Below are 5,271 nucleotides of genomic sequence, written 5' to 3'. Positions count from 1 at the left end.
AAGCTTGCCTCTATCAATCTCATCATCGCCTTCTCTACCAATCACACTAATAACCACAGATCTCTTTCTCTCTCATCAGCATCACACCCTCAAAGGTTGTTTTTTTTCATACATTCCTCCCTCATGTCAGTCCATGCTTTGATCCTGCAAAACATAGATTTTCTTTTTGCTCTCACACTGGGCATCATTTCACTAAAAGAACTATAAATAGGACTGAAGAAAGACTGAGCTAAGTGATTGTGGCAAATAATTATATCGGTGCACTGTAAAATTTCCACTTTAACGTATGAGTTAAAAGGCTGTAAGTTAGGTGAACAAAAATTTTAATGTACTAACATCGATATGTATTGATTAAAAACCCCTTGTTGCGTACACCTCAGTGTTAGTTTGGTTGATTTGAATTTACAGATTAAGCTCTTTTAGGTAGTTGTTTGGAATTTTTACATCTATTTAATAAATGGTAAGTTTTCTAAACTTTGTTTTAGTGAAGTTAATCTTGATTCCTAACTAAACTACTTGGTGTAGCTTTTAAATCTGAAAATCTATTTAACCTGTAATAACGTGTGTGATTATTTGAATGGAAGTTATTTTCTGATTGAGTTTAAACAACATTACTTTAAATTTAAAAGTTCACTTCAACATACACGTTGCTGCTTTTTGAGCTGAATTTGTTTTGGCACAACAAAAGATTTTGTCATGGTGTAATCCTCACGTTGCTCCAAAATTTTCTAACTGTTCTTTAATTGAAATAAATCTTTAAAGGGATAGTCTGGTCATTTCTAGGATGATGTTCTGTCAAATAGTTATCAATAATTAGTATTTATCAGCTGTAACATCAGTTGTGGAGCAGGAGGAAGGAGAAAATGGCAAATGTTTCTGTTTAGGCTTTTTTGTTCTTTTTAAATTGTTTTCAGGCTTCTAAAACACCTCTTTCTCAAAAAATTCTCATACCGTTGTGAAAGACGTTACATTGGCTAATATTAAACCTTTACACTTTTGTACAGCACAGTTTGTTTAGTTCGTCACGTTTCCTCATCTGAACCATGCCCGTGTTCCTACACAAACGTATGCATGAAGAGCACAGACCGTGTATACTCTGGTGGTCCTGAGAAGCTGCTGAATGTGTCAGTCCGACGGGAGTCGAGTGAACCTTTGGACTGACTAGACGTGCTGATCAGGAGGACTATTGTTTTTGAGAAAGAGTTGTTTTATAAGCCTGAAAAACAATAAATGGGGTAGTAGATTTCTGTACTTTTCTGCATACTCAGTGCTCTATGACTGATGTCACTGTTCATAAAATACTAACTATGGGTATCTATTAGACAGAACATCACTTCCAAAACGACCAGACTATCTATTTAACTTTTGAAAATGATCTACTGTATGCAAAAACTGCCTTAAATCTTGTGAAAAAAATTACAGAATAAATAGTGTTGTCTTTAAAACAATATGCATTTCTAATTCCGTTAGGCAAACAATTTTCAATTTTCAATTTAACAATTTATTTTGTAGCCAAGATGCTTTAATGCACCTTTTCATTTTATCTCCACAACTTCACCCAAAGTTCGTCAAACTGACACTCATTATTAACAACAAACTGGCAAACGCTCCTTTTACAGTGGCCTCAAACCATAACAGGTAACTTTTCCCTTTTGATATGTAAAAATGAAAACCAGAGGGTGGAGCAATATGTCCAACAGAGAGCTGGACATAAATGAAGAGACACAAACAGGGCATGTGTAGTGTGTCTGTTCGCTTGTCCAGCAACATCCGGCTGACAGCAAGGTGATGCATGAGCGTACGGAACAGAAAAGCAGAGGTGAGTCAGCAAGCAGCCATGTAGAGTCCATCAGAGGTCCTAATAAGGCAGCAGAAATGCCTCAGCTCTGTTATGGGACGCAAACTTAACGTTCCGGGCAAACTGTAGCTGCACACACGCTCATCGGGTCCCCCCAGGCGCTGAGGACCCTACTTTGGGGTCCATTATTGCTGGCAGCATGCAGGCACACACGCTCGCCCTCATTCAACTTTGCCTGCTCAGAAATTAAGTGCACTCTGCTAAGGCTTTTAGCAAAAAACATCTCGGGGCTATATTTCTGCACGGCTTTTCAAAAATTAGGGGGGAAAGCACACACAAACAGAAACATACTGTCATCGCAAAAACTCTCAGATGCCTCTGGTCCAGAGAAGAAATGATGGCTATCGTTTCTATCATTAGAGTTGTGCAGGAATAGTGATAGACACAGTGCTGACAGTGGACAGGGGAGGCAGAGATGGAAGGAATAAAACTAAACAAAGGCATTGTTCTCCAAATTCTGTGCTTTCTACAAAAATATAAAACAATGATGAGAGGGTCAAAAGAGGAATGAAAACATGAAAAGCAAGGGAGGAACACAGTCAAATACCTGGAACAATAGGACGAGAAATTAACAGAAAAAGATCTCTTGTTTTTTGTCGTCTCTTGGCTGTTTACTCGCTCTAAATATAGCTCTCCTCTGCTTTACTCACACTCCTCCCATCGCAGACTGGGGGCTGGCAGCGGGGAGAAGATGGTAGAGGATTGTCAAAGTTCACTGAGTTTCCATGAATTCCCCCAAGAAGGAGCAAAGAAGATTTGATACCGGCTCAGCTACATCCGTTGACGCCGGATTGCCCATCTGAATGTGAACTCGGAGCCTCAATGGAAAACCAGAACAAACAGACGCAGAGCCTGTCTCTCACCCGACAACAACATTTATACCATCTCTGCAGCAAAGATGCATCCCTTTTTTTCCTGTCCTTCTGTTATGCAGGCATGCATTTCCTCAGAGTTAATGCAGGTCTTCACAATCAAGACAATAAAAAACACACTTTGTTGGTGACAACTCTCACTGGATTGTGTCTATTTTTATTCTGATGAAAAGATTTTTGTTTCTCTCTGTTTTTCCATCTCCTGATCTCTTGGTATTCACAACATAATTACTTTTTTTATTTTTGGACTGTTCAAACATGGACACAGATCTCACCAGGCTATGCTTCTTTCAGCACTGCAAGCACATCTATATCTATCAAAACACTTCAGGGTAACAGCAATATTTGCTGAATACTGAAAACTTGTTCATTGCAACCTCTGTAGGAAGTATTTGTATCAACTGGGTGGAAGTGACACGCACTTGAAAGCAAACAACGTTGGGATGTGACTTTTGATAGTAATTTGTCATTAGACCCATATGTCAGAGGTGGTGTTTATTCTTGTTTTGTCAGCTTTGAAATACTGGTAAACTGACCTCTATCATTTCAAATGTGGAAATGGAAATAGTCATTCATGCTTTTATTTCATCCCGCATTGACTACTGTAATTCCATTATCACCTCCTAAGCTTTTTACCTCCAAGTGCTCTCATGTTACACCTTCTGTTCAATACACAACTCAATCCAAGGTTCTGGTCTGGACTTTTAAAGCTCTGCATGGTGATGTACCCTCATGTGTTCCTGAACTTTTACAACCTTATGTCACCATCAGGACCCTGAAGTCGACTGATCAGAGACTGTTATCTGTTCCTAAATCAAGGCTAAAAAACTAAGAGTAACAAAACTTTTGCAGTCATCAACGCTTTCATCTGCAATGACTGAAGACTTCTAGTTTAGAAGTTTTTATCCGGTTGTATTTTGGCTTTTTTTATTTGGTTTTATTTCATATTGATTTGTTTTATCTTGTGTCTTACATTATTTTGGTGTGAAACACCTTGTGGCTTTTATTTTGAAAGGAGTTACAGTAAATAAATATTATTTACTTCCTGACTTCCTAGAGAGAGTTCAGATCTTGTGAAGTAGGGTTCAGTGGAAAGGCTATAAGCAAATAACATCTCACCTGTTATAGATAGCTTATTGAACCACCTCTTTTTGGAGAAAAGGACATTAGTTTTCATAGTGATTTATGTGAATGTTATTTTATGAATTTTTGCATCAACATCAAAGTACTTGTTTATTCCAGCAGAAACATTATGACAGTCCTGCTGGAAGTGTCCCATGTTTAAACTCTTTTTCTCCAAACGGAGGTTATTCAACGAGCTATCTATAACAGGTAAGATAGTAATTGTTCATGACATTTTCACATAACTTCACTGCAAAAAGATCTGAATGAACTCCTTAAAACCCAATCCATTTGTCTTCAGCAGCTCATATCTCAAGGTGTTCAAAATGTAAAAACACACCATAATGTTGTATCTGTTTGCAGCAGGAGCTGATGCAGCAGAACTCAGAGAGGTGGATGTTTCAGAGCCAGGGAGAAGTGCAACCAGAGTAGGGCAGAGTGGATCAATATTAGAGCCACCCAGATTGATACTCCATACAGTCCTTAGCAGCTCCACCCTCCTTCTTCTCTAATGTAACTTCAGAATATGTTCACCCTGCCTGTTGAGAGGCCTTGGTAAGAGCCTGCAGCCGTTTTACTTCCAAGTCATTTCCGTTTCTATAACTGTTTTCTCCTGAGTCACCATTAATTAAAACAGAAATATTCTGATGTTGGAAGGACAAAGTGCATAGTAAGTCAGCTAGAGCTCAAATCTCAAAAATGCGCGACAGATAAAATAAAGGCGACCGGTAAGGTATGACTCATCTCAGACGGACAGAGAAGGAACAGAGGAAGAGGAGCAGGAAGCAGCAAACCTGGTCAGGAGTCTCTGCCTTCCGTACAGGCTGTCAACTTGGCCTCGCCGGCTACACTGCGCCTCCCACACCCCCTTACCCCCACCCCGCCCCTCAGGGACCCCTCAACCCGACTCCACCAAACCGCTTCAAAGCACGGAGAGGAGCTGCAGCTAACCCACATAAAGTTGTGTGCTTTTTTTGTGTGCAACGCAGAACTGCACCGTGCTGAATCCTTCATTAAGCGCGATGCGTTTGTTTGAAGCTGACCTGATTCAGGTTTGAGTCAGGCCTAATTGGTGCATCTTGAGTAGCGGGCCTGAGCTAACTGTGGGAATGTCAGATTTATGAATATGTAATGCCACCCTACATATTTGCACGTTCCAGCTGTACATTAAAATGCCTTCTCATGGGAAGTCCTTTCTGCATGTACATGGTGTTAGTTAAACAAAAATAAGAGTCATTTGTGAATAAAAACAGCAAAAGTTAGAAGCTGAAGAAAAGAAGCTATGCTTATTGAGGTACAACTTACATTTATTGTGGATCACACCACTTTTATGGATGAATGAAACTAATTTCTCGAATATCAGTGTAACAGGGAAGCACATTAACCAAACAGGAACTCAAAGCTAGAATTGGGATCTTT

Source organism: Kryptolebias marmoratus, linkage group LG8 (assembly GCF_001649575.2).
Source record: "Kryptolebias marmoratus isolate JLee-2015 linkage group LG8, ASM164957v2, whole genome shotgun sequence".
NCBI lineage: Eukaryota > Metazoa > Chordata > Actinopteri > Cyprinodontiformes > Rivulidae > Kryptolebias > Kryptolebias marmoratus.
This window is presented reverse-complemented; position numbering follows the sequence as displayed.